At 40.7% G+C, this 9,004-nt stretch overlaps 1 long non-coding RNA gene across 1 annotated transcript; it reads left to right on the forward strand.

The window, feature by feature from the left end:
- Positions 1-1,955: 1,955 nt before the first annotated feature.
- LOC132342205 (uncharacterized) lies at positions 1,956-7,910 on the forward strand. The gene is made up of 2 exons (XR_009490502.1): positions 1,956-2,135; positions 7,772-7,910. It is a non-coding gene; the product is annotated as an uncharacterized lncRNA (long non-coding RNA).
- The last annotated feature ends 1,094 nt before the right edge of the window (positions 7,911-9,004 follow it).

Here is a 9,004-nt window from a genome sequence, read left to right on the forward strand (position 1 = left end):
TCAGATATATAAAACTTGACATTCTGTATGGCTCCCACATCAATTTCTTTCTCAGGCAGCTCTAATCCACTTACCTGTCTCCATCTCCAAAGAGGAGAGACTCAGCAGGTCCACCTTCCCATATTTAGAGTTTATATAATTTAGGAGACTTCAGTTATGAAAAAAAAAAATGAGATAAAAATTCCAAATACAAATTTAGGTGTAAAACCAAGTACTGATACAAGTCCTTTTTTCCTTTTCATTATCTACTTCTGGGATCGTCATGTTTTTTTTTTCTTAATCTTCATGTTTCCAATCATCAAACGTTTCACTTCCACTCTGATATAATTGAAGAGTTTTTGACACCTCATAGTTTCTGCCAGACTTATTTCAGTTTCTATTTCCACAATATTTTCCCATTTTATGTGAATTTTAACCAGATTAATAATTCTAGAAAAAGTAGCAAAAGTAATTAGAATTCAGACCTGCATAAAAGCAACTCAAATTAATTTCAAAATCACCATTACACTGTATTAAGCCACAAAATGTCATGATCAAATTGCTCATATTCAACATGCATTGCTTTGTCAACAAATACACATCGGTGTGTTGTCTCTGGAATACGAGTTCCTTTGGGCCATTTTGCTGAGTGTGGTTTTATCTAGAACTGCCAGATTTCATCTTGATAAGATGCATGAATACACTTAAGACATAGTCGAATGCATCAGAATACATAAGACATGCAACTTTACATATAGAGGTACATTGTGATCATAAAAATCTGTGCCTTAGAAACAAGAATTCCGGTAAATTCTACTTCACATGACTCCCATCAAATAAAGGATAGAAGTAAAAGATACTTTCATGCAAAGACTGCAAATTCCTGAAGAGTGGACTTCCTGTTTTTCCTGGGCATATCTGAGCACTAAATCCTCCATCTCTACTTGTATACATCTGATGATCAGAAGACTTTCTAGATGAATGTCTAGCCCCATATATTTCAAACTTTATTTTCCTCTATACATCCCATTCCCAGACATAATAGAACATGATAGATCATAATGCAACCTCTGGTACTGCAATTTTTTAAGATCCAGGTGAACTGGCCCAAAAGGTTCTGGGAGTACTTCTGGAAGTCACATCAAACCGGAATACTCATGGATAACTGTGACATGTGTAGAATGAAAAGCACCTAAATAACCCCCCACTAAACTCAAATCTGTGCCCCACTAAAGTTATTACTGTTATTTAGTCACTATGTCGTGTCCGACTCTTTGGCAGCCCCATGGACTGTAGCCTGCCAGGCTCCCCTGTCCATGAGATTTTCCAGGCAAGAATACTGGAGTGGGTTGTCATTTCCTTCTCCAAGGGATCTTCCCACATCTCCTGCATTGGCAGGCGGATTTTTGACCACTGAACCACCAAAATGCTTTCTTTGGGTGCTCTGCTACCACCCATCATAAATGGGGGGGAAGTTTAGTAGAATTGAACAGCAGCTCTGATTGTGTTTAAAAAGCATATTTTTGCAAATTAAAAAAGAATGTACAGTATGTAACAATTGCTAGGGTCCCTCCTAGGTTCTTGGAAGAAGCTTAAGCAAGTCTTAGAGACTGAGCTGCTAAGCTTCACAAAGAATCTGCCTCTGGGGAGAATATCATATACTTTCACACTGTCAAATTTTTCATTCATAAAATCTGCTTACTATTCATTCTTTATCCTTAGCTTTATTATAAGTCCCATTATTAACAGATCAAATACCCAATTACCAACTAGCAGTTGATTAATATACCAACTATTTCACACCCTCTGAAAGGAAGTCAGTCTTTAGAATTTGGTTTCATTTTTATTCCACACAATATTTCCAAGAGGCAAGAGATCATTCAAAAAAGGGGGATCTGGACTTAGCCTGAACTAAAGGCAGGTCACCTGATTTGAGGCTTGTTGCAAGGAGGGGGAACAGTGTCCCTGCTCATGAGATCAGCCAAGTGAGGACAAGGACAAAGGGAAGGGTGGGCCCACAGGTCACAGTGGGCTGGAAAGGATGAAAGTGGCCACATGAGGTGATTTAGGCAGAGTTGGAGGTTCTGGGGAGAGATGAACAATTTCAGATTGGCAATTGGCTGCTCGCCCTGCGATCCCAGAATGTAGAAACAGTGGTGAGTAGGTGGGTGTGTCCCCCAGGGGAGGCCACTCCCCAGCTCACCTTGCCCTGGGCACAATCCCTTCTGGGTCCAGGCAACCAGAGTATTCATGGCACAAAAAGCTGAGGGGTCTGCAAATGGGATCCCCTACCTTATCTTTGGGCTTCCCAGGTGGCATTAGTGGTAAAGAACCTGCCTGCCAATGCAGAAGATAAAGGAGACTCAAGCTTCATCACTGGGTCAGGAAGATGCCCTGGAGAAGGACATGATAACCCACTCCAGTATTCCTTCCTGGAGAATCCCATAGACAAGGGAGCCGGGCAGGCTGAGGTCCATAGGGTCAAACACAACTGAAGCGACCTAGCACGCATGTTCCCACCCTGTATTTAGTCACTCTGGTTGGCCCTTCCCTCCTGGAGATTCCAGAGGCAAAAAAAAAGAGGACCTGCAGAAAGACCATGTTCTATGCCTGCCAGCCTGAGATGCCCTGCAATCTGTTCTTACAAGTATTGAGGAGCCTCAGGAGTTGTCTTAATAAGAGCCATTAATAGCATGGGGCATATTTATTATCACCATGGGGAAACCACGACCACCTTTGTAGGTGAGAGTACGCTTTGTAGGTGAGAGTACACTCCGTAGGGAGAGTATGCTATATTCAAATATCACCCAGGTTTGAGAGCAATTCATCCTCATCAGCGAAAGAGAAGTGAGCAAAGTGCACACCAAGTGTGACTGATGACTGTGGTTGTCACATGCACCTGCTCTGACTCCCACCACAAGGGTCATGCTCTGGTCCACCAGCTGTGAGCTGGAAAAGAGCATCCAGAGAAAGGCTGTGAACCTATGGAGACCATAGAGCTGCTTCTCTGGAAGTCTGTAAAGATATCCATTCATGACCATGAAAAACAGATCTGCCTTGAGCTTATTACTGGTTGTTCTTCTACCTTCAGCTGTTTATCCCTTTATATGCGAGAGATCTTTTCATTTATTTAAGAAAAAAAAAAAAAAAACTTGTTTACTTCCTGAGCTCACCAGTGGCAAGTTACACCGGTACCCAAGTCATCCATCCCATCTGGGGCCATAATGGATACACCTGTGTTTGAGGCAGAGGCACCTGGCAGTTATCTCAAAAATTGGGGAGGAGACCATCTAAATTAGTTTAGGGTCTTCCAATAGCCCCAGAAGACCCTCAAAGCCCACTTAACCACAGTCTCCCCAGGCCCCAAAGACAAGATACACAGCAGGATTGACTCTGTTATAAAACCTCAAAGCTGCCACACTTGATTGCCATACTCAAAGCTTGCCGTACATGATTCAGAGGTGGAAGTTATATCTGAGATTATGGAAGTAGCAAAGAGGCCACATGCAGTCAGCAGAGCCTGACAAGGGACAAGGATCACTAGTACCATGATATCAGAGACCAAGGAGACAGGAAACTTTGAAGTCCATCAACAGGAGCCAGATCACAGGGACCCAGCTATTTCCAACTCAGCTTCTTGGTTGTTGTTCAGTCACTCAGTTGTATCCAACTCTTTGCAGTCCCATGGACTGCAGCACACCAGGCCTCCCTGTCCCTCACCATCTCTCGGAGTTCGCCCAAGTTCATGTCTATTGAATTGGTGATGCTATCAGCTTCTTGAGTCTGAAATAAATCAAGCCACACAGTCTGGGAATGAAATGCTACCTGTTCAAATTTCCATATTGCATAGCACAGTGGTAACCTCACAGAGGGTCTGTGACATCATCTCTGACATCATCTTTGCTACAGCCTGACAGTCTCAGGAGAGCAGGGCCAATGGAGTGCTTCATCTGCCTCAACTACAGTCTGCCTCAGTTTTCCCCAGGCTATGTCTGAAAGTCTGTCTATAGCCTGGAAAGCACTACCATCTTCCTCTCCTATTCTTCTTCTTTCCTCTGAGGGCCCCTGAATTATAAAATTAATTCTAGCTCATCATTAAGCACAAACAGGATTCACATACCCTCCAGATATTCAGGGATGGGAAGAGGGCACAGCAGAATTTGCTGGCAATCAGAATAGGAAAGGCCACCATCTAGACCTGACAACTCCACTTTTGGGAATATACCCTGGAGTAAAAAGTATACTTTTAAGTATATATTGGGTTGGCTTTCCAGGTGGCGCTAGTGGTAAAGAACCCACCTGCCAGTGCAGGAGATATAAGACACCATTTCAGTCCCCGGGTTCGGAAGACCTCCCTGGACAAAGGGAAGGCAACCTTCAGTATTCTTGCCTGGGAAATCCCATAGACAGAGGAGCCTGGTGGGCTACAATCCACTGAGTCACAGAAAGTCAGTCCACCAACTGGAAATTGATAAATTACAGCATACAGTGGGGTACCATGCAACAATGGCAGCTACACTGGCATGGATTCATCATGCTGTTGAGTATTAAGTCACATAATATGCATATTATACTTCTGTTTATAGAATAGTTCAAAAGCAAGACCAAGACTTCTCTGGCTGTCCAGTGGTTAAGACTCTGTGCTTCCAATGCAGGCAACGCAGCTTTGATCCCTGATTAATGAACTAAGATCCCACATGCCATATGGCCAAAAATAAAATAAATAAAAAATTTTTCCAAAGCAAGACCAAATTATTTAAAGTACATACTTGGCAAAATTAAAGGAACACAGTTATCTCTAGAAAGGAGGAAGGTGTCATCAGAGTTGTATATACAAGAGTTTTAATAGCATTGGGAATTGTTCTGCCTCATAAATAAGGTGGTGAGTATTTAAATATTTCTGAAATCAGGAGGATCTTAAGAGATGTAGTTGTCACTATCATAGAAATCTTGACCAGTTTCTTCCAGTAATAGTGTATTTTTTTCTGTATTTAAAGTGTCAACTAAAAATGCATAACGTGAGAGTTGTGAGCCAAGTTTTACTGGGGGCAAAATGAGGATGTGAGAGTTGGTCTATAAGAAAGCTGAGCGCCAAAGAATTGATGTTTTTGAACTGTGGTGTTGGAGAAGACTCTTGAAAGTCCCCTGGACTGCAAGGAGATCCAACCAGTCAATCCTAAAGGAAATCAGTCCGGGATATTCATTGGAAAGACTGATGCTGAAGCTGAAACTCCAATACTTTGGCTACCTGATGCGAAGAACTGACTCATTGGAAAAGACCCTGATGCTGGGAAAATTTGAAGGCAGGAGGAGAAGGGGATGACAGAGAATGAGATGGTTGGATGGCATCACCGACTCGATGGACGTGAGTTTGAGCAAGCTCCAGGAGTTGGTGATGGACAGGGAAGCCTGGCATGCTGCAGTCCATGGGGTCGGAAAGAATCAGACATGACTGAGGGACTGAACTGAACTGAACTGAAATGAGGACTGCAGCCCCCAGAGAGAGCACCTCAGATAACTCTGAGAGACTCCTTCAAAGAGGTAGTGGGGGAACGTCAACATATAAGATTTTGGTGAAGGAGGAGTTCAATGTAATCAAGTGTTTACTTTGCAAAATGTTTCCTGCTAGTCATGAGGAGCTGATGTCATGATAAAGGGATTTAGTGCTTTTCTAGGTATGAAGAGATGGCAGGATTAGGATCATGAAATCAGTTCCTAAAAATATCTGTCTAAAGACCTGCTCCACCAGTTTCCCTGAGACACAGAGTGCCTCACTCTCCACCCTGAAGTCCTTTCCAAGGGTGTCAAAAGTCAGCAGCTGCAGCAGCACAGGCAGGAGGCAAAGGCTCTCGCTGTTGTTGTTCAGACGCTGGCAAATGCTGCTGGCAAGTGCCAATTTGTAGTTGACAAAAGTATGTCAGGACTAGAAGTCTGAAAAAAGGTTGTAATAAATACAAAATAAAAATTCAGAAGGACAAGAAAAGATGTATCCATAGGTCATGGTCTTCAAGTTCCTTTTCAATGGAAATATCTGCATTTATTCCGCTGAACATGACACATCTCACATCAAAGGGTGTCACCAAAAGCATTGCCCTAGTTGTTTATAGCCTTGGAGAGAGACTTGGGGGTAATCTTTAAAGACATTTTTGAGTATTCTTTTGACATGAGTAGATAAATAAGTAGCCGAAATATCGCTCATAATTCTGTCAGACTTAGTAAAAATGTAAACTCAATAAAAGAATTCTGCACATAGTGATCAATTGCTCACTAGAAAAGTGCAAACTCAATGACATCCAGGTGAAGATCAATTTTTTCAGAGCATCACACACCGCCCATCAGATGTAAGAGAATGTTGGTATTCCTCAGAACCTTCATTTCCCTGGCCAGAATCCCCTATAACAGTAAAGTTCTCCTACAAAATATGAATAAAATTATTTCAACCAAAGATTCTTCTGCATACCAGAGTTAAAATTTTAAAAAATGTAGAAGGACTTCTTTTCTTTAGCTCCAAGCCAATGTGTTGCTTAATGTCAACAAGATAAGCTAAAATCCTATTCTATTAATACCAGTTGAAGTATTAACACTCACTTTCTGGTATAGTTAGGTCTGCTTTTCATTTACAGGAAGGATCTCTGAAGTAATGGAAAGGAATTCTTTATAAATCATTTAAAAATATAAAGAAAAGTATAGTATTGGTGAAGAGGGATACAACTGGGAAAATACAAGTGGGAGAAAAGATAGGTAAAGATTTTCTTTGTCAATAGATGCTTAAGGGGAAAACACACCAGAAGCAAAACATATTGAAAGCTCAATGAGAAACATTCAGTTGAACTGATGGAAAAAACTAAAGAATTAGTTTCTGCTTTTTGAAAAAAGAATTGTTGATTTCCATTCAGAAATCGCCTAGACATAAATCTGATACTTTCATTGACTTGACCCACATCCCTGCCCTCCCTAAATTCAGTTATAGCAAGTAAATATAAAGATAAGCTGCCAAATTGCAAAACTACCCTGCTTTCAGAGTCATAGGGGGTATAATTGTGGGAGCAATATTAGGCTCTGTTTATAAGAAGTAGTGTAGTTCTCTGTAGAAACAAGTAACATCACATGGAAATCAGACAGACAGAAATGCCAACCACACAGCCAGCCTTACATTAGCCCAGAAAAGTCCCACCACTAGCTTTTTTTCTTTATACAGTAAGAGTTAATTTACAATGTGTTCATTTCTGGTGTAGAGCAAAGTGATTCAGTTATAGATATAATCTTTTTCATGTTCTTTTCCATTATAGTTTATTACAAGATACTGAATATAATTCCCTGTGCTATACAGTAGGTTCTTGGTTTTTTTCTCTGTTTTAATAATGTATAGTAGTTTGTGTCTGCTAATTCCAAATTCCTAATTTATCCCTCCCCACTCCTTTCCTTTTTTATAACCTTAATTTTGTTTTCTCTGTCTGTGAATCTATTTCTGTTTTGTAAGCAAGTTCATTTGGGTCATATTTTAGCTTCCACATATACACGATATCGTACAGTATTTGCTTTTCTCTGTCTGACTTACTTCACTTAGTATAATAATCTCTAGGTCCACCCATGTTAGTACAAATCTGACCACCAGATTTTATAGAAAGAATTAGACCCCAGTGTAGGAAGTGAGTAGTCACTTGGAATCCAACATAGCTTCAACAAAAGGGTTATCCTACCATCCCTAAACACATAGTATTTATTGAGCTTTTTTTCATATATCACAACAGAGAATATGATTCAACTGCCTTCTCCATTTCTGTTCCTGCAGCCCCTGAGACTATGCACTTCTTTCCATACTCTCTTTGCTGGCTTCCGGTCCTTCACAGTTGCTACTTGGACTTCCCATCTGATTTTGTGCTGCCTCCTCTTCAAATATCAAGCCCCACAATAAAACTGCCACCAAATCACTTATTGATTTTCTGCATAAATATCAAGTTTCCATTGGTCAAAGAGTCACATCAGGACTAATTACAGAGTTTAGGTCACTGACTGACTACCCTCACATTCACGCCACCTCTTTGTCAAATCAGCCGTGGGTGGGGCAATGTTGCATGATAGAGGCAACCAGCCTTGTGTATAGGCAACCATTCATGAGTGAATTTTGCATGAGGAGTGGCCTGTTCAACAGGGTAGATACCATATACACAGCAACTTCCGTCACACAATTTTACATCCTAGTATTTTCTGGGGCTCATAATGCAAAACTTTAATTAGCTTTTAAGGCTTAACCCTAAATTAGATTTTTCTTCTTATAATATTGTAAGTCAGACCTTTTGAACTTTATATTAAGTAAAGTTGTATATTTGGTATAGGACATGAAGAATGAGAAATATAACATTCTAGCAAAAGAGATATTGCAACAAAAAAAAAAACAAAATACTTAAAAGAAAAAGAGAGGAGAAAGTGCCAAGCAAGGGAAGTGCAGTGTAAGATGATAGAGAAAAAACATGTTAGAGTCGGACAGATCTGGGTTCAAATTTTTTGACATTTCTTAGCTGTGGATTTTGGACAAGTTGCTTCATGTCTCTGAACTTCACTATATTTTCTATACAACAAATATAATAACTGGACAAACATCATCCTGGAACTTGCCACCGTGAGATGCTGGAATAGCACATTCAAGTAGAATTTTTTAATTATGTTTTGTGAAAAGAAAAAACAATGCCTTAGTTCTAAAGAATCTGCCTGCAATGCAGGAGACCTGGGTTTGATCCCTGAGTTGGGAAGATCCCCTGGAGGAGGGCATGGCAACCCACTCCAGTATTCTTGTCTGGAGAATCCCCATGGACACAGAAGCCTGACGAGCTACAGTCCATGGGGTCACAGAGTCAGACACAACTGAAAGACTAAGGACAGCACAGTTCTTGACCAAAGTTCAAGTCTAAATGATAGGAAAATGTTTCAGCAAAACACAAAAACCCTTTCTTTTCTTTAGAAAATAGTCATTTGTTATCAGTATCAGTATCACCATTTGTGATCCAATCAGTGAGTGAGAGTTACT

The sequence above is a fragment of the Bos taurus genome, chromosome 14, assembly GCF_002263795.3.
Source record: "Bos taurus isolate L1 Dominette 01449 registration number 42190680 breed Hereford chromosome 14, ARS-UCD2.0, whole genome shotgun sequence".
NCBI lineage: Eukaryota > Metazoa > Chordata > Mammalia > Artiodactyla > Bovidae > Bos > Bos taurus.